The sequence below is a fragment of the Phascolarctos cinereus genome, unplaced genomic scaffold (genome assembly GCF_003287225.1).
Source record: "Phascolarctos cinereus isolate Bilbo 61053 unplaced genomic scaffold, phaCin_HiC Scaffold_5;HRSCAF=322, whole genome shotgun sequence".
Classification (NCBI taxonomy): Eukaryota; Metazoa; Chordata; class Mammalia; order Diprotodontia; family Phascolarctidae; genus Phascolarctos; species Phascolarctos cinereus.
In genome coordinates, this window is record NW_027555958.1 from 390,852,315 (window position 1) to 390,873,988 (window position 21,674).

At 36.1% G+C, this 21,674-nt stretch overlaps 1 pseudogene; it reads left to right on the forward strand.

The window, feature by feature from the left end:
- Positions 1–203: 203 nt before the first annotated feature.
- LOC144457707 (complement component 1 Q subcomponent-binding protein, mitochondrial-like) overlaps positions 204–21,674 on the forward strand; it is a 38,434-nt pseudogene continuing 16,963 nt past the window's right edge.

Consider the following 21,674-nt stretch of genomic DNA (forward strand, 5'->3'; position numbering starts at 1 on the left):
ACTCCAGTATCACTGGATCAAAGAGTACATGATAGGAGCAAGGTAGAAGAAAACTAAAAAGGTAGAATGGGGCTGGTTAGGAAGGCATTTGAATGCCAAAGAGTTTGACGCTGCAGGCCATAGGGAGCATCTGGAGTTTATTGAATAGGGAGATGACATGGTTGGTTGTATCTGCACTTTAAGAAAATTGCTTTGGTGGTTGGATGGAGACTTTAAAAGTTGCAGGACAGCCTTACCCTCTCTTTACTGCCATCTTTTCAGCTGCACTCTTTTTGGTGACTCCTGTCTGCTACAACACCTATTTCTGTGCCCAGCATGGATACCATGAACTGGACTAGTAAGAGAGGAAATATAGTTCTTTCCCAACACTCTTTTAAGCAAGGTCCAAGGCTTGTGGGGGTTTACTTCTGTTTTATGTTATCCATCCTCAGCTTCAAGTGGCAGAGGTGATCCTCATGGATTGGGGAGTTCAAACCATGATGACCTTGAAGCCAGGATTGCTGGTAGGGTGGTGCAGCAAGCCAGCCCAGCATGGAAACCCTGAGAAACCAAGGTGCCTAGGATTCGAGCCCAAGGCAAGGTTTTGGATTTGGAACTAGGACTGTGCTCTATTGGAACTGAGCTAAGCTGTGAACCTAATCTCCTTCACCCCCTCAGGGTCTGAGGTGTAAGTGGGAGGGAAGATAATTCTCCTACATTTAGGGGGAGAGTATATTTATATATTTGTCATTATAACTTTTTAAGTAACTATTCCCTTGTAAAAGGTGCTGTACATTTATAATATATATATGTATATATATGTATATATGTATATATGTATATATATGTGCACACATGCATACACATATATGTATGTATGTATATTTTTGTAAACATATATATAAACATATATGAACATATATGTATATAAATACAAGGTACTAAATCATTAGCTAATTTGGGTTTTAAAAGTAAACAAGAAAACCAAAGTATAAGCATTACACATGAGAAAAATGAATTCACAACAAATGAAAAATACATAAAGGAAATTATTAGGAATTATTTTCCCTAGTTACATGCCAATAAAAACTCACAATTTAAGTAAAATGGATGAATATTTACATAAATATAAGATGCATATATTAACAAAATGTGAAATAGATATTTTAACTTAATCTTTTAGGGAGAGACCTCTTTGAGGTTATCAGTGCATATATTATTAGTATGGGAGGGATGATTTGTGGAGCCACCTAAACAATTTGTTGGAATTTCCAGTCAATTTAATGATATCTATAGTACTTGGGTCAGAAAAGTGCTATCCCATAGTAACCATGTTTTGGTTCCTTCTTTAGAAGATGCAAACAACTCCTGATTGGTTTTGGGTCTGGGGCTGACTCCAGAATACATGGCTATCTGGAACTCAGGAGAATGGAGTCTTGTTGGAAGATCTACTCTTCTGCAGTTACTTATAATGCAGAATGAGAGACAGAGAGAGCTCTTGGTCCTTTTTACTCTCTCCATCTTTTCCTTTGAATATTTCTTCTGTGTTACTGCAGGAGATTGGAAGGTCATGATTTTCCTTTCTTTCTCACAACTGTTTCCCCTTCAGTTCATCCAATAAAGCAGTTGATAGTGAATGGAGGCAGGAGGACAAAGCAGAGGAAGATGTGTGCTTAAATGCATCCTGAAGCTAGATCTTCCAAACCCAATAGATGGCAGAAACTGGAGCTTTGGTAATCTTCCTATAAAAGCACATAGCCAAAATAATCATGTATACACACTCCTAGTCTTAGAGTGAAACTCAAAGACAATGTTCTTGAAAACCAAACTCCTTTGAAGAGGTAGGTATATTTCTATTTCTAGGCATCAAGATCATATAATCTAGCTTTCTAATCAGAGTAGAGAGGTTTCATAAGTAGTACTAGCCTTGGAATTTACTTGGTGATACATATCTATCTATCTATGTATCTATCTATGTATCTATCTATGTATCTATCTATGTATCTATCTATGTATCTATCTATGTATCTATCTATGTATCTATCTATCTATCTATCTATCTATCTCTATAGTTATCCTAATGTCCCCAATATTAAGATTTGCATGGTTGAGAGTTTGGAGTCCTGGCTTTCTAGAGAGAGAAGGGGATATCATGAACAGTTTGTTGCTTGTAAAAGGGAAAGAATCACAAGACCCACCCTAACCAAAGTTCCAATAAAGGGAACATGTGATTTGCGGAAATGAGATCTAGATCGTCACATAACACTACTACATCAGCAAATATTTGGTTAACACAAGTCTTGTGGAAAGTGGTTTTGCTTGTTCAACAACCCAATAATAAAATTGAACTTTTTGGAGAAGATTATTTTTTAAATTTGCTTTAGAGCTCTGGTGTCTTTAGTGTCTTTCTGTTTTCTTTAACTGTTTATTGGCTTCTGTGCATAATTCTCTTTAATATGTATCTGGGTTCCTGTGAATCATTTTATAGTCAAAATTTTCTTTGGAAAAAAATGACAGTTTCATTTTGTCATATACATTTTGCTATCTTAAGTGCTTGTACAGGAGCTAGTAACCTTTTTGCCCATGACTACATAAAAATAAGCTATATTTGGAGACTGTCAAGGCATGGTCATAATAAGACAAAGGAAGAAAATGATCCAGTAAGACCCTCAAATTGGACCTGGTCTATGAGAATTAAATAACACAAGCACAGATATAAGATATATTTATGTTTCACAATTGAAAACTAAAATTCAAGAAGACTGATTTACCAAAAATCAGACTCCTGTAAGTGGTAGAAATGGGGCCTGAATCTTAATCTTCTGTATTCAAATTCATTCTTTCTAATTGCGTAAATGAAATAGAAAGAAATATAAAGTAACAATGTTCTAAAAAATGAACATCACACTCACACATGGAAAATAAATAAATATAACAGTAAGTTGATAAGACAGGTATAATTTATGACTGTACTTGCAGTTCTCTAAAGATGTTTCTATGACTATTTTTAAAGCCTGTAACTAACAGCAAAATGTTCTGCCATTAATAAAATTAACTGAATGAAATAAAATAGATCTGAAGTAGGAGGCCCCTTGAATAGCAACATGTTGAAAAGGACTATGAGGCAAGAGATTTATAAGCCCCTTGCTAATTTTTTTTAAAGGATAAGGAAGAGCTAGAAATAATTATAAATAGAAACCGTGAGCTTCACTAATTCTGTAGTATATCATTTCGCTGATTCTAGTACGCATAATTACAAAGTTTATAATTTTATTCAGATAATTACTCTAAAAAGAATATAGCTTTATTTCCATCATATATCTATGTCGTATCTATCTATCTATCCATCTATCTATCTATATTTAAAGACTATTGGGAAAACCAAAGTTCAGACGTGTAGGTAGAAAAAAAAATGTTTTCTTCATAAGGCAGGTTTCTTAGATGTTATTAATCTTAGTTGTTCTCTAGTCATGAATTCTGCCTACTAAATCTTCAACTAATGAACCAGATATACCATTTTACTTCTTTTTTCATATTATTTTCACTGAGCATGACATTAAAAATATTTATAATTTGGCCCCTTTAATATTATAATCATACTTGAGAATTTGAACTTCTCAAAGTATCATCAATAATTAAGTCCATTTAAACAATTCAATTTGATGGCAGAAAATATTTTCAAATGAATTATAGCATTAAAATGGTCAGACTTTTAAAGAGAGATTAAACTTAGAAACATGATAAGGGGCAGCTAGGTGGCACAGTGGATAGAGTACTGGCCTTGGAGTCAGGAGGACCTGAGTTCAAATCTGGCCTCAGATACGTAACACTTACTAGCTGTGTGACCCTGGGCAAGTCATTTAACCCCATTGCCTAGCCAAAAAAAAAAAAAAGAAAAGAAAAAAGAAACATGATAAACAAATTATCCAAATAATGTTGTGATTCAAACAGGGTGTAGGCGACAATTTGTTGGGGATATTGAATAATCAATTTATTCATTTATATTTCAAGAAGGGACTAGCTAATGGTCTAATTGAAATCTGAAGTTCTAAGATTTTATGATTTAAAATTGTTTAGTGAAAATTTCAGTAAAAGAGCCTCCCTTACTCATACACTTAGAAAAGGCAAAAAAGGCTACTTGAATGTTTAGAGAGTTACTAAAAAAAAAAAAAACTCAACTAGCTTCACATGAATTATTCATGGTCATTGAGTAATACAAATGAATATTCAGTCAACAGTAGTTGCCTGTGATATTTCATTCTTGGATTATGTCAAAGGACTGTAACAGAGCTGTACTAGATTGCACTATCTCAAGAGTATCATGGAATGTTATTTTAGTTTAGCCTTTAATAGCCCCTCTCTAAAACAAAACAAAATAATTGCTTCAAAAGTGCACAACAACCAAATGTTTCATTAATGAACACAATCCCATGATGGGCCTATTTAGTTTGGTATGCAAAAAAAATTTTATCACTAAAACTGTATTCCTAAAGTAGGCTAATGAAGTGTGTTTAAGATGCCAGAGAAAATTTAATTTCTAAGGTGTCTGTTAAAGAGATATTGCTCACTGAGCAAGCTTATCTTTTCTTTTTAATTTCCATGTGCACATCCACATTTCTCTAGTGTATCCTCTGCAAAGTCAGATAAGAGCATGCTGTACATAGCATTTTGCCTTGACTTTCAGAAATACTCTGGTGTGAAAACAATATTTATTTCCTAACATGAACAGTTTAAGATTTGCAGTTTTTATATGAGGGATTGAGTGTCTGTTATTACTTTCTCATAAAAGCAGTATAAGTTTTGCAAATTTCCTTATGGCTTATGTTATTCTAAATGGTAAAAATAATTCTACCAAATTCCATTATACATTATTGTTTTAATGTTCATTTCCAGTGGTAAATAATATATGTGTCTTACACTTGAGATTTTACCTTCATTTTACATATCATCTTTCATGATGCTTAGACATAAAATATATAAATATATTTTTATAAATATATAAAGTTATTATATAGGAATGATAAATAAATACACAATTAAAAGTAAATGAAACATGCAGAATAGTTGCTTTTATAAAATGAACCTTTTCTCTCTTCCTCTAGAATAGTGTTAACACAACAACTTATTGTTACTTGGATATAAAAATTTGCTTAATAAAAAATTATCATGTAAGACGGCCAAAGTGGGGGAATTTTTTAACATTTTTCTTACCATGTTATTTAGAGCTATTTCATAACATCATCTATTCATGTTGAATACAGAGAGGCATGGAACAACCTACATGAATTGATTAAAATTAAAGTAAGCAGAGAGGGGAAACCACAGACAATGACTATTACAGTGTAAATGGAAAGAATAACCACCACTAAATGATTGGAATGGATTATTGTAAAATTATAATGATCACACTTTGTCCCAGAGAAAAGATATAAATGATACTTCACCTAACTCCTTTACAAGGGTCAAGGGTCCAAGGGTTTAAAATACTGAGTATGTGAGCAGTTTTATTTTCCTATGCTTTGATTCATTTTGCTGATTTTTCTTTTGTCTTCTCCTTCCTTTTTTTTGAAAGTCTTTATTATAAGGAACAGCTTTCTAGGGGAGGTGGAAGTACAAGACATGTGGGAAAAAAGGCAGGAATCTATTGAGCAAAGAAAACAGTTTGTTGCTATTAGTTACTTAGAGCAAATTTCAGGTAGTTATTTATAATTTGCCTTTCTTCATCTGAAAACTGTACATATCCTTTAACCACTTACCCACTTGGGAGTGGCTCCTGGGTCAAATACCTATATATTTTTATCAGCATTTTATTGGTCATATTACCCACTCTACCATTTATCCTTATTTATTATATTCATACAAAAGTTTTTACATTTTATATAGGCAGCATTTTCTGGTTTGTATTTTATGATGTCTTGTGTCCCTTGTTTAATTAAGAATTCTCCCCTTACCTGTAGATGTGGCTTGATTATAATTGTATTTTTTTCCCTTTTTTAAAATGGTATATCATTTGCACTCAGGTTGCAAAACAATTTTAAGTTTATCATGACATACAGTATGGGATGTTGTTCTATATCTAAATATGGCCAAATAATTTTCCATAATTTCTTGTCAGAAGAGAGTCCTTTCTCCAGTAATTTAGATTTTTGGATATTTCTAAAACTAGACTTTTTATTGCTTCAATTTCTTATTTATCTAACCTTTCCACTGATCTTCTTTCTGCCTCTTAACTAGTACCGAATAGTTTTGATGTCCAGTTTGAGTTGAGTTAAGACTTCATCACTTTTGCCTCATTATTTCTCTTGAGATTCTAGATATTTTATTCTTCAAATTAATTTTTTTCTAATTTTGTCTACCTTTATAATGTATTCTTTCAACAATATATATATGATTTGTATAGCACTAAATTTATAAATTAATTTGAGAAGTATTATAATTTATTATTCAATATAGTTACAATGAATAATTATTTGGATATTTTTTTCTTCCTGTTTTGTCTTATAAAAGGAGTTTGTTGGTGTCCTCTGTATCTATTTTTGATATTTTTCACAACATAGTATTAATTGGTCTTTAAAATTTTGATAGAATTTACTTGTAAGTCTGCCTAGCCTACTTCTTTCTTTCCTTTCCTTTCCTTTCCTTTCCTTTCCTTTCCTTTCCTTTCCTTTCCTTTCCTTTCCTTTCCTTTCCTTTCCTTTCCTTTCCTTTCCTTTCCTTTCCTTTCCTTTCCTTTCCTTTCCTTTCCTTTCCTTTCCTTTCCTTTCCTTTCCTTTCCTTTCCTTTCTCTTTTCTTCTTTCTTTTCACAAATTATTTATGACTTTACTTTCCTTTTTTCTGAAATATAAATAATTAATATATTCTTCCTTTTTTATAAATCATGTAATTTATGTTTCCTAGACAATTATCAACTTACTTGTATTTACAAGTTTTCATTTATATAATTGTGTATTAGTAGGATTTTAAAAACATAATTGTTTTCCTTTTTTCTCTTAAGCAAGTTAGCTAATAGTTTACCTTCTTTTCTTCCTTTCAACAATTCAGCTTTTATTACTTTTCAGTTCCATATTATTTTCATTTTCAAGTGTCTCTGGCTTCTAATTTTCAAGATTTCTTCTGTTATACTTGTAGATTGCTAATTTGTTTTATGGTCTATTTAATTACATACTCAGTTCATAGATCCTCTCTTTTTTATTTTGTTAATATGCTTATTAAGATATAAATTTACCACTGATGACTGACTGCATTAGCTGGGTCATAAATATTGAAGTATGGTGTTTCATTGTAATCATTATTTTTAACATATTTATTGTTTTTAATTATTTGTTTTTTGAATATTCATTATTCAGGTATTATTTAATGTCTATTAATATCTGTATCTTTTGCTCATATTTCTTTTATCCATTGCAATTTTTATTTCATTATGGTCTATAATGGATGTATTTACTATGATTATCTTTTATATTTGTTCACGATTCCTCTATGCTGTAATACATACTCATTTTATAATGGTGCTGTGGGATACTAAGAAAGGCCCTCATCAACTCCCTCATGGACTATCACACCAGACTTCTAATGGTCTTCCTGCCTTAGGCCCCTCTCCATTCTAATCCATCCTCCACTCAATTTCCTAAGTGGTCCACTGAAAACACAGGTCTGACCATGTCTTCCATTCCACCCCCTGCTCTGTGCCCTCCATTCAATAAACCCCAGTATCTCCTTTTAAAGTTCATGTTCATTTGGGATATAAAGCTCTTTATAACATGACTCTTTATTATGATTCTAGTCTTCTTGCACTTAACTCCCTTCACCATACTCTACTCAACTGAACTACTTTCTGTTCCTCACATACGGCACTCCATCTATCAACTTTTTGCCTTTTCACTGGCTGACCCTGATGTCTATTATGTTTTGCTCTCCCTCCTCACTTCTGCCTTTCAGCTTGCTTGGCTTCTTTTCATATTTAGCTTTGATACAGCCTTCTGTTGGAGTTATTTGCCCATCTTCCAGGTAACAGTGCCTTCCTTCTAAGAATAGCTTCCATTTAATATATATAGTAATCACGATCTCGGAGAAAGCAAAAGCAAAAAAGACCCAATTAAAACAGATAAGCAGGAAAATTATATTTTAATAAAAGGTACCATAAACAACAAAGGAATATTAAAAATTTTTAAGGGAAATTTTTTTCTTATAATGACCTAATTTCACACACACACACACACACACACACACACACACACACACACACACACACAAAGAGAGAGAGAAAGAGAGAGGGAGAGAGTGCTACAGAACTGAGTCAAATTTACTTTAAAAAAGCCATTCCCCAATTGATAAATGGAAAAAGGATATGAAAAGGCAGTTATCAGAAGAAAAAAATCAAAGCTATCTAGTTATATAAAAATGCTCAAATCACTACTGATTAGAGAAAAACAAATTTAAAAAACTGAGTTACAACCTCAAATTTATCAGAAATTACAAATGTGGAGGGGATGAGAGAAAATGTGTAGACTAATAAATTTTATGTGGAGTTATGAACTAATCCAAATGTTCTGGAGAACAAATTGGAACTCTGCCCAAAGAGCTATAAAACTTTGTTCACTATTTGATCCAGCAATACCACTATTAAGTCTGTAATCCAAAGAGATCAGAGAAAAAGGAGAAGGACCTATATGTACAAATATTTATAGCCATTTTTTTTTGTGCTGGCAAAGAATGGGAAGTTGAAGGGATGTACATCAATTAGGGAAGGGATGAACAAAATGTAGCATATGATTGTGACAGAGTACTATTATGATATGAAAAATTACAAGGGGGGTAGTTTCTGAAAAAATGTGCCAACATCTGTATGAACTGATGCAAAGTGAAGTAAGAAGAACTGGGACATCATTTTCCACAGTAAAAGCAATGTTGTAATGATGCTGAATTGTGAAGAACTTGGCTACTCTGATCAATACTATGATTGGAGACAATGCAAAAGGAATCATGAAGAGAAAAATGCTATCTTTCAGAAAGAAAACTGATGAAATTGGAGAGCAAACTGAAGAATAATTTTCTTGCTATCTTAATTTTTAAATACTGTTTTTGTAATGTGTCTAATATGGAAATACATTTTTCATTATTTCATATGTATAATTAATATAATTTTGCTTTCTTTCTCAATGGGTGGTGGAGGTGCAGGAGTGAGCAAGGGAGAGAATTTGGAACTCAAAATTGAAAAAAGAAAAGAACATTGAGGCAAATGCTTAATCTATTTGAGAACAGAATTTGAGCCCTTTGAGGGCAGGGAACAATCTTTTTGCCTTTTTTTATTTTCAGGAATACTTTGGTATCTACATGTCTCCCCACAGATAGGGAACTTGATTGAATTATGATCTAGCAAAGGAGACTGTGAATGATTGTGTAAATTGGTATGAGGAAAACCAATGCAACAAAAATTCAGGAAGAACAGAGTATTCAGAAAGAATGGGTGGTTGATGGGTGGAGCCAAGATGGCGGAGTGAAAGCAGTGACTTGCTTGAGCTCTCCCCCAAACCTGTCCAAATACCTACAAAAAATGGCTCTAAACAAATTCTAAAGTGGTAGAACCCACAAAAAGACAGAGTGAAAGAAATTTCCAGCCTAAGACAACCTGGATGGTTGATCAGAAAGGTATATGGCGCAAGGCTGAGAGAGGACAGCAGTTTGGGGTGGGTGTGCAGGCCACGGCAAACCTGGAACAGGCCTCAGAGGACTGAATCGTGGGCAGCTGTGGCAGTTTCCAGACTTCTCAACCCAAGAACGCCAAGACAGCTTAGAAGGTCAGTGAGAAAAGTCTGTTTCTGCCATGCTGAAGAGGAGCATAGGGTCTCAGCTCCAGTTCCTGAGAGCTTGGCCCCTGGGGCAGAGGCTTCCTTCTGAGCTTCCAGCCCACAGACTGAGGGGGAATCCAGTGGCTGATCAGAGGGGTATTGGAGGGATCTCTCTGCAGGTGCAGAATTCTCTTGCTTTGCTGGTGCTTGGGTCTGGGTCACAGTTCTGGGTGGCAGTCCTAGGGCAAGGAGGAGTGCTGGCATGGCAAGCTTGTTGTGGCTCTGGAGAGGAAACCCCCACAGTTCCAAGACAGAAAAGAGGACATGTGGTCACTCATAGACCAGAGCACAGGCCAGGAAAGGAGTAAACACCTCATTCTTCATCATAGTACCTTGGAAGAACTGAAAATTTACAGGTCCTCACAAGTATTTCTGAAAACAGCTGCACAAAACCCCTGAAGCTTGGGACAGTACATTCTCCAGACTGGAAACAGACTCCTATCTTGACAAAGAGTTTATAACTCAAATAATTGGCCGGGATCATGAGCAAGCAATGCAAAAAGAGTCAGACTATATTATCTTACTTTGGTGACAAAGAAGATCAAAACATACAACCAGAAGAAGACAACGAAGCCAAAGATCCTACATCCAAAGCCTCCAAGAATAATACGAATTGGTCCCAGGCCATGGAAGAGCTCAAAAAGGATTTTGAAAAGCAAGTAAGAGAAATAGAGGAAAAACTGAGAGTGATGCTAAAGGAGACCCAAAAAAATACTGGAGAAAACAACACCTTAAAAAATAGCCTAACCCAAAGGGCAAAAGAGGTCCAAAAAGCCAGTGAGGAGAAGAATGCTCTAAAAAGAAAAATTGGCCACATGGAAAAGGAAGTCCAAAAGCTTACTAAAGAAAATACTTCCTTAAAAATTAGAATGGAGAAATTGGAAGCTACTGACAATTTGAGAAATAAAGGCACTGTAACACTAATCCAAAAGAATGAAAAAATAGAAGAGAATGTAAAATATCTCATTGGAAAAAACAACTGACCTGGAAAATAGATCCAGGAGAAAGAACTTAAAAATTATTGGACTACCTGAAAGGCATGATCAAAAAAAGAGCCTAGACATCATCTTTGAAGGAAATATCGAGGAAAACTGCCCTGATGTTTTAGAACCCAGGGCAAAATAGAAATTGAAAGAATCCACCAATCTCCTCCTGAAAGAGATCCCCAAAGGAAAACTCCTAGGAATATTGTAGCCAAATTCCAGAGTTCCCAGGTCAAGGAGAAAATATTACAAGCAGCCAGAAAGAAACAATTCAAGTATTGTGGATAACACAGAATTTAGCAGCTTCTACATTAAGGGACCACAGAGCATGGAATATAATATTCAGGAGGGCAAAGGAGATAGGACTACAACCAAGAATCACTTACCCAGTAAAACTGAGTATAATCCTTCAGGGTAAAAAAAAATGGTCATTCAATGAAATAGGGGACTTTCAAGCATTCCCAAGGAAAAGACCAGAGCTGAATATAAAATTTGACTTTCAAATGCAAGACTCAAGTGAAACATGGAAGAGGAAACAAGAAAGATATATCATAAGAGACTTATTAAGGTTGAACTGCTTACATTCCTGCATAGAAAGATGATATCTGTAACTCATGAGTCCTTTGTCAGTGTTAGGGGAGTGGGAGGGGAAAAAATTACATGTATGTATATATAAATAGAGGGCACAGGGTGAGTTGAAGATGAAGGGGTGACATCTGGAAAATAAAATTAAGTGGTGAGAGAGGATTATACTGGAGAAGGAGAAATGGAGAAGTAGAATTGGATAAATTATGTCACATGAAACAGACAAGAAAAGGCTTTTACAGTAGAGGGGAAATGGGGGGCTGGTGAGAGGGAATGAGTGAATCTTATTCTTACAGGATTTGGCTTAAGGAGGGAATAACATACACAATGGGGTATGGAAATCTATCTTACCCTACAGAAAAATAAGGGGGGAAGGGGACAAGACAGCAGGTGGTTGATAGAGGGGAGGGCAGAATGGGGGAGGAGATAATCAAAAGCAAACACTTCTGAGGAGGGACAGGGTCAAAAGAGAGAATAGAATAAATGGGGATAGGATAGGATGAAGGGAAATATACTTAGTTTTTCACAGCAGGACTACTATGGAAGTGTTTTGCATGACTATACATCTATAACCTATATTGAGATGCTTGCCTTTCCAATGAGGGTGGGTGGGGAGGGAGGAAGGGAGAAAATTTGTAACCCAAAGTTTTGAAAACATATGTTAAAAATACAAATAAAAAAATAAAATAAATGCTCTTTGAGAAGAAAAAAAAAAGAAGAATGAGTGGTTGACTGCATATGCTACAAACAGGTGAAGAAGAATGAAGATTGCAAAAAGTCCGTCAGGTGACAATTAAGAGATGAATGGGAACTTTGGGTTTCTTTTGTTTTTTTTTCCAAAATGTTTTATTAATTTATTTTGAATTATCAACAATCACTTCCATAAGCTTTTGAGTTTTAAATTTTTCTCCGCCTCCCTTCTTACCTCCCTTCCCAAAGACAGTGTGCAATCTAATATACACTATACATATACATTCATATTAAACATGTTTTCACATTAGTGATCTTGTAGGTAAGAATTAGAACTAATAGGAGGAATCATCAGAAAGAGGAAAAAAACACAACAGAAGAAAAAAAATACAAATATCATGCTTCTATCTGCATTCAAACTCCATAGTTCTTTCTTTGGATGCGGATAGCATTTTGCATCTTGAGGCTTTTGGAGATGTCTTAGATCCTTGTATTGCTGAGAGAAGTTAAATTTATCAAAGTCAGTCATCACTCAATGTGGCTGTTACTGTGTACAAAGTTCTCCTGGTGCTGCTCACTTCATTCAGCATCAAACCATACAAGTCTTTCCGGGTTTATCTGAAGTCTGCCTTTTCATCATTTCTTATAGCACAATAGTATTACATTACATTCATATATATATATATATATATATATATATATATATATATATATATATATATATATACATGTATGTATTCATAAAATCACAATTATTTTTACTATCTGTCTTTCTCTCTATCCTTCCTCACCCCTCCATTTATGCTTTTCTTTCTCCTTTCTACTTTTCCTTCCTCACTCATGTTTTGCTTTTAACTACCCATTCCCTCAGTCTCACCTCCCTTCTATTAGCCCTTTCTCTTTTCTTCCCCTTTACACTTACTGATTCCTCCTTCCCTTTCATCCCCCCTCCCTTTTCTTTCCCCTTTCCCCTCCTACTGCCTATAGGGCATGTTAGATTTCTATACCTAACTGATTATGTTATTGCCTTCTTGAGCCAAATCTCATGAGAGTAAGATTCAAGCAATGCTCATCTCCCTCCCTCCTTTCCCTCTGCTATAGTAGATTTTTGTGCCTTTTCCTGTGATGTAATTTACCCTTGTCTGCCTCCTTCTTTCCTTTTCTCTCAGTATATTTTCTTAGATCAGATTAATTCCTTCCTTGGATCCATTTAACCCATTTGATTAGATTTTATCATTACATCAAAGTCAATTTATACCCATCCTCTTTATTTATACCCCTTTAACACGGTGTAATAATAATAATAATACAGTTCTGAAGAGTTAGAAGTGTCAACTTCCCTTATAGATATGTGAACAGTTTGCTCTTATTGATAACATGTTGTTTCTTTCTATCCCATTTACCTTTTTATGTCTCTCTTGAGTCTTGTATTTGAAGATCAAATTTTCTGTTGAGCTCTGGTCTTCTGATCAGTAAGGTATGGAAGTCCCCTATTTCACTGAATATCCATCTCCTCCCCTGAAAGACCATGCTCATTTTCACTGGGTAGTTGATCCCTGGTTGTAATCCAAGCCCCTTTGCCTTATGGAATAGCATATTCCACACCCTGTGGTCTTTTAATGTAGAAGCTGGAAGGTCCTGCATGATCTTGTGGTTACACAGTATTTAAATTGTTTCTTTCTGGCTGCTTGCAGTATTTTCTCTTTGACCTGGTAATTTTGGAATTTGGCTACTATATTCCTTGGTGTTTTCAATTTGGAATCTCTTTCAGGAGGTGATCAGTGGATTTTTTCTATGCCTATTTTACCCTCTGGTTCTAGGACCTCAGGGCAGTTTTCCTTTATGATTTCCTGAAAGATACTGTCCAGGCTCTTTTTTTCATCATGATTTTCAGGTAGACCAATAATTTTTAAATTGTCTCTCCTGGATCAGTTTTCCAGGTCAGTTGTTTTACCAATGAGATATTTTACATTTTCATCTATTTTTTCGTTCTTTTGTTTTTGTTTGACTGATTCTTGCTTTGTCATAGAGTCATTAGCTTTCATTTGCTCAATTCTAACTTTTAACGAATTGTTTTCATCTGTTATATTTTGTACCTCCTTCCTTATGTGGCCAATTGCATTTTTAAGGACTTGTTTTCTACAGTTAATTTTTGTCCTTCCTTTTCCAAACTATTGACATACTCTTGCATACTTCTCATTTCTTTTCTCATTGTTTTCTTCTACCTCTCTCATTTGACTTTTAAAATCCTTCTTGAGCTCTTCTAAGAAGGCTTTTTGGGCTTCACACCAGTTCATAGTCTCTTTTGAAATTCCAGATGTAGGTTTGTTGACAATGTTGTTCTCTTCAGAATTTCTGCCTTCATTTTTATTCTTCCCATAATAAGAGTCTGTCATACATTTCTTTTGCTCCTGGTGTTTGCTTATTTCCTGGCCTTTAAAAAGATTAAAAAGATCTGGGTGGAGCCAAGATGGCAGAGAGAAAACCCTCCAAATATCTATAAAAACTGGCTCTAAACAAATTCTAAAGCAGCAAAACCCACAAAAAGACAGAGTGAAGCAAATATCCAGCCCAAGACAAACTGGATGATTGATCAGAAAGTTATATCGTGCTGGGAGGGGAGTGGAGTACAGATCGGCATAGGCACACGGGCCTCAGTGAACCTGGAGCAGGCCTCAGAGAACTGAACTGTGGGCAGCTGTGCCAGTTTCCAGACTTCTCAACCCACGAATTCCAAGGACAACTTAGAAGGCCCGTGGGAAAAGTCTGTTTCTGCTGTGTTGAGAGAGAAGAGAGGTGGCCTCAGCTCATTCCCTGAGTGTGGCCTGGGGCAGGTGCTGCCTCCTGAGCTTCTAGCCCAAAGACTGAGGGGGAATCGACTGGCTAATCAGAGGAGGATTGCAGGGATCTCTTTGCCAGTGGTGAGGCAGGAATCTCTTGCTTTGCTCATGCTTGGATCTGGGTCATAGTTCTGGGTGGCGGTCCTGGAGTGAGGAGGTGCACTGCAGCTTGTACTGGCAGTGCAGAGGAATTCGTCCTCATAGTTCCAGGACAGAAAAGGAGTGCTTGTGGTCACTAATAGACCAGAGCAAAGGTCAGGAAAGGAGTAAACACCTCTCCCCTTATCTGGAAGGAGAAGAAAATGTATATGTCCCTACAAGTATCTCTGGAAACAGCTGCAGAAAACCCCTGAAGCTTGGGACACTACATTCTCCACATTGAAAGTAGACTCTTATCTTAACAAAGAGTTTAAAACTCAAGTAATTGGCAAGGATCACGAGCAAGCAATGCAAAAAGAGTCAGACTATATTATCTTACTTTGGTGACAAGAAGATCAAAACATAGAACCAGAAGAAGACAACAAAGTCAAAAATCCTACATCCAAAGCCTCCAAGAAAAATATGAGTCAGTTCCAGGCCTTGGAAGAGCTCAAAAGGGATTTTGAGAAGCAAGTAAGAGGAGCAGAAGAAAAACTGGGAAGAGAAATGAGAGTGATGCAAGAAAATCATGAAAAACAAGTTAACAGCTTGCTAAAGGAGACCCAAAAAAATACTGAAGAAAATAACACCTTAAAAAATAGTATACCCAAATGGCAAAGTAGGTCCAAAAAGCCAATGAGAAGAATGCCCTAAAAAGAAAAATTGGCCAAATGGAAAATGAAGTCCAAAAGATTACTGAAGAAAATACTTCCTTAAAAATTAGAATAGAGCAGTTGGAAGCTACTGACTTTATGAGAAATCAAGACACTATAAAACAAATCCAAAGGAATGAAAAAATAGAAGACACTGGGAAATAACTCATTGGAAAAACAACTGACCTGGGAAATAGATCCAGGAGAGAGAACTTCAAAATTATTGGACTATCTGAAACCCATGATCAAAAAAAGAGCCTAGTCATCATCTTTCAAGAAATTATCAAGGAAAACTGTCCTGATATTTTAGAACCCGAGGGCAAAATAGAAATTGAAAGAATCTACCTATCTCCTGAAAGAGATCCCCAAAGGAAAACTCCTAGGAATATTATAGCCAAATTTCAGAGTTCCCAGGTCAAGGAGAAAATATTACAAGCAGACAGAAAGAAACAATTCAAGTATTGTGGAACGGAATAACAGAAGATTTAGCAGCTTCTACATAAAGGACCTCAGGGCATGGAATATAATATTCAGGAAGGCAAAGGAGATAGGACTACAACCTAGAATCACCTACCCTGCAAAACTGAGTATAATCCTTCAGGGGAAAAAATGGTCATTCAGTGAAATAGAGGACTTTCAAGCATTCTTGATAAAAAGACCAGAGCTGAATATAAAATTTGACTTTCAAATACAAGACTCAAGTGGAGCATGAAGAGGTAAACAGGAAAGAGAAATCTCAAAGACTTATTAAGGTTGATGTTTACATTCCTGCATGTAAAGATTATATTTATAACTCATGAGACCTTTGTCAGTCTTAGGGTATTTGGAGGGAAAAAAATTATATTTATGTATAGATAGATAGATAGATAGATACATACATACATACATAGAGTAGAGGGCACAGGGTGAGTTGAAGATCAAGTGGTCATATCTGGAGAATAGAATTAAGGGATGAGAAGATTATACTGGAGAGGAAGAAAAGGAGAGGTAGAACAGGGTAAATTATCTCACAAAAAAAAAACAGAAAAGAAGGAACTCTTACAGTGGAGGGGAAACAGGGGAACGTGAATGAGTGAATCTTATTCTCATAGGATTTGACTTTAGGAGGGAATAACACACACATTCAATTGGGTATGGAAATCTGTCTCACCCTATGGGAAAATAGGGGGAGAAGGGGACAAGAGAGCAGGGGGGTGAGAGAGAGAAGGACAGATTGGGAAAAGGGGTAATCAGAAGCAAATACTTTTGAGGAGGGACAGGGTCAAAAGAAAGAATAGAATAAATGGGAGGGCAGGATAGGATTAAGGGAAATAGAGTTAGTTTTTCACAACATGTCTACTATGGAAGTGTTTTGCATAACTGCCCATGTATAACCTATATAGAGTTGCTTGCCTTTTCAATAAGGGTGAGTGGGGTGGGAGGAAGGGAGAAAATTTGGAACCCAAAGTTTTAAAAACATGTTTAAAAAAAATGTTTTCGCATGCAACTGGGAAATAAGAAATACAGGAAATTGGATACAGAAGTTTATCCTGCCCTTCAGGAAAATGGAAGAGGAAGGGGATAAGAGAAGGGGGGGAGAGATAGAAGAGAAGACAGACTAGGGGAAGGTGTATTCAGAAGGCAAGCCATCTTGGGGTGGGGGGAGGGGTGAAATGGGGTGAAAATTTGGAACTCAAAATCTTGTGGAAGTAAATGTTGAAAACTAAAAATAAATTTATATTAAAAATATAAATAAAATTGGAGAAGATGCAAAAAAACAAAAAGAGATTGGTCTCTCCTGCTGGGAAGCACAGGGCATTGACCTAAGCTTTTTGTGTTGGGAGCCTAGGGCATGGTCAATGGCTTTGTGTGCTTGGGCCTTCAATGTTGGCAGTTGGAGGCTGCAGGATTCTGGCAGCTTACCTGATGTTGGGCTGGAATCAGCAACACTGGAACTCTGGGGGTAGGATTGGGTAGTGAAGCTTCTGAAGATTTCCTGCTCCCCCAGGCCTTTCCTTCTTTTTGCTTTCTTCAACTCCTTTCAGATGGATGTCGTAGGGTGTTCATCTGCCTGGGGCCCCTTGGAGTGCTGCTTCCCTTAGTTTTGCTGAGGCAGTGTGAGAGCCAGTTGCTGTAGAATGCTGAGGTACCTGGTATTTTCTGAGCTGGTTTCCACTAGTTCCCCTACCCTCAATAAAGCAATTGGGGGTCCAGGTGTTGGTGTTTGCCTGCTCCATCACCTGGGCTTCAGGATCTCCTCCTGGTATTCTGAGGTGGAGTTTTCTGCTAGCTTGCTGGGATGCCTCCCATTCTGTACTGCTCGCCTTCCCCCAGGCTTTTCCAGTTAACCCCTCAAGCCACCTGGGCTACTGGATTTCTGCACCCCATCTTTCTTCTGGTTCATCTCTTCCAGGGTTTTTCCTGGGGTGATATTTTCTGGGCTTTCAGGGATTAATAAGAGAGGATAAGAGAGACTCACCTCTTATTCCACCATCTTCTCTCCTGGAAGTGGAAGTCATGAATGGGAACTTTGGAGAGAGAAGTTTTAACAAAGTGATGAAGTCCTGAGAGGGGTGCAAAAGCTTAAGAAGTAGGAGTGAGGAAACAACAGGCAAGTTCCTCCTTTTTCTAAGAATTTGACTGTGAACAACTGACAAGATTTTGATTGCTAGGTAGAGATCACTTTTCTTGCTACTTAGGGCTATTATGTTTTTCCAATGTTGCTTTAAGTTTTATTCCATTATGTTTCCTTTACTTTGCATTTTTGTATTGCAATTCTGTAGTTCCTCTTTTCAGAGGTTATACAGTAATGGTGAGCATCTTTACTTTTAATTCTGAATTAATGAATGTACTTGCTGATTGTTTCTTTAGGATATTTAATTGCTAGCCTCATTTCTTTGACATATTCAGTTTTTGTTGTTGTTGTTGTTGTTGTTGCTGTTGTTGTTGTTTTAATTTGCCCTCCAAGACCATTCTACAGGTTCTTGAAGTTGTCCTATTCTTATTTCAGGTGTCCTTACAGAAATTGTGATAGCTTCATCTTCCTCAGAGAATTTTGAATCAGTGTCCTTTAAGTGTCTTTCTGTTAGCTTTTCCTTTGAATGTTTGCTCATTTTTCCTCCTCAGTCAGTATTTACCTATCTTTATCAATCATTGCTGATCTTTTTTTTTGGTTTCCTTGCTCCAAAATGGCTTCTACTACTATAGCTCACCCTTTGATCTTGCTACTTTTTCCTCTCTTTCTTCAGACCACCAGGTTTTGATAATATCTGTCCCTTAAATAGTTAAAATGACCAGACCTGCTGGTGTGCTACTGCAGAAGAGAGCCTAAAGGCCTGTGTTCACCAAATCCAACTCTTCTGGTCTCCTCTTTCCATTCTGAAACTTAATTTCTTCAGTTCCCTAGATTTATCCCCAGGGGTTGGTTATTCTACTGCTGAAATGTAGTACTCTCAAAAGCATTTGTTTGTTTGTTTTTTGGGCAATTGGGGTTGTCATTTGCCCAGGGTCACACAGCTAGTAAGTATCAAGTGTTTGGTCTGAGGCTGGATTTGAACTCAGGTCCTTCTGACTTCAGGGCTAGTGCTCTATCCACTGCACCACCTAGCTGCCCCATCTCAGAAGTGTTTGGATGCCTTCTTTATGAATTTCTTTCTCTTTCTACTGGCTGCTTCTTTCCTTGTGTACTATATAAACTAGTTAAATGTAGCACTGTACTTCTGGTATCCTTTTTTCTCTCTTATTCCCCTGAGCTCTATACTGCTTCATAATGGCCCCCTTTCCTTCTTCCCAATCTGAGGTTCATCTAATTATCAGGCTTTATTTCAACCTGTTAATGGGATAATGACAACATATCAAGTTCTTAAGTTAATTACTTAAAAATATACTAACCACATGTGACAGCCAGCTGGCATAGTAGGCTGCTAAATGAAACAGTGGAGAGAGCACCAAGCCTGGAGTCGAGAAGATATGAGTTCAAATTCAGCCTCAAATCCTTACAAGTGACCTTGGGCAAATCACTTAACTTCTGTTCTTCTCAGTTTCCTCATCTGTAAAATGGAGATTATAATAGTACGTGCTTCCCATATTTGCGAGGATCAAATGAAATAAATGTAAGGTTTTTAGCAAAATTCCTTGCACATAGTAAGCACAATGTAAATGTTATTTATTTATTATTATTATCATCATCATCATTATGATTATCATTATTAGCCATTCTGGTTTTGTGTCTAATAAATTGATGACCTTGATAATAAAAATAACAGTAATGCCCTACGTCAGTGTCAGGGAATGGATGGCAGGGACAAGAAGATCCAGAGCCACTGGACCTCTGTCCAGCCTGGAAGGAGAGCTCGTGCTCTTCTACTTCAAAGGTTAATTACAAAAGTGTCCAAATAAACTTCAGATATAAGGATTCTAGGTTTTCCTGGGCTTAGATTGAGTTCTGCAAGCCAGGGAAGATGAAAGGAAGAAGCATTGTCATAATAAAGTAACACTACTCTAACAAACTGGTTTTCAGTTGTTTTCTTTTTTCCTTAAGAATCACCTTGTTCTGAAGACTTTTTTTCCCCTTTAACTTTTCTTCTTCATGTCATTACTGAGTTTTTTGCATTTTGGAGCTCTTAACTCAAATCACTTAGTGTGTTAGTAGAGAAATACCCTTAGGATACCTTTCATTCCTCCATCTTCCCAGGATTCCTATCCTGATAAATTCTTAATTTCTTTGATAATATGGATTCATCCTTTAAAAGAAAAAAGACACTTGAGGGAATATTAGAGTTGCATTCATGTTTCTGAAGGACTGTCATGTGCCTTGGCATCCTTAACCTCCTCTGTGAACTTGGCATCCATCTACCAAAAGCAGTAGAAGTATGCAATCAATGTCAACCCTGTCTGTGCGTTTGATATATGAATGGATTTTGAGTATTTCTGTATGAGTACTAATATTCCCCAAGCCTAGAGATTATTTGGATGGATCAGCATGTCTGTCTCTTCAGATATTTCCCCAAAGTCTTCAATGTGTATTTTAGTCTTGTATGTTCAATAAATAAACCTCCTCAGCTTTCAAAGGAACCGGCATGTGACTGAGATATATTGAAGGGAGAAAGGTAGAGCATTATATGCTACCCAGCTATCATCACTGTCGAGGTGCAATTTAGAAGACTAGATCTGCCCAGGAACATGGGAATCATCATGTTTCATTGAAGAAATCTACCGACAGTGTTTACTACAAAGAAAGCAATATGGAGCATTGAATAAAGAGATAGACTTTGAAGTTTGGAAAGAATAAGTATATGACAAATACTGGTTTCATGACTATGGGTAAGCCACTTAACTTTCCTTAAAAATTTATTTAGTATTTTATTTTCCCAAGTTGCATGTAAAAACAATTTTAACATTCATTTTAAAAACTATAAGTTCCAAATTCTCTTTCTTCTTCTATCCCCACCACTCCCTGAAAAACATATCCATAATAGCCGTGTTGTGAAAAAAAAAACACAAAAAAAACCCTCAAGAAAAATAAAGAAAGTAAAACAAAACGTATGCTTCAATCTATATTCAGAAGCCATCAGTTCTTTCTCTGGGGATGGACAGCATTTATTATCATAAGTCCTTCAGAGTTGTCTTGGATCATTTTATTGCTGAGACTAGTTAGGTCATTCACTCTCTCACCCCTTAATTTTATTTTAAAATATCATCCTTTCATCTTCAACTCATCCTGTGCCCTCTGTAATTATCTATCTATCTATCATCTATCTATCTATCTCTATATATTTATATGTGTAGTCAGTGGAGGTTGGAGATAGATATAGATCTAGATCTAGATCTAGATATAGATATAGGTATCTATATCTATCTATCTATCTATATATATATATATATATATATATATATATCCAACCTCCAATTATCCTAATACTGAGAAAATACTGAGAAAGTTCTCATGAGTTACAAATATCATCTTTCTTTTTTTTTCC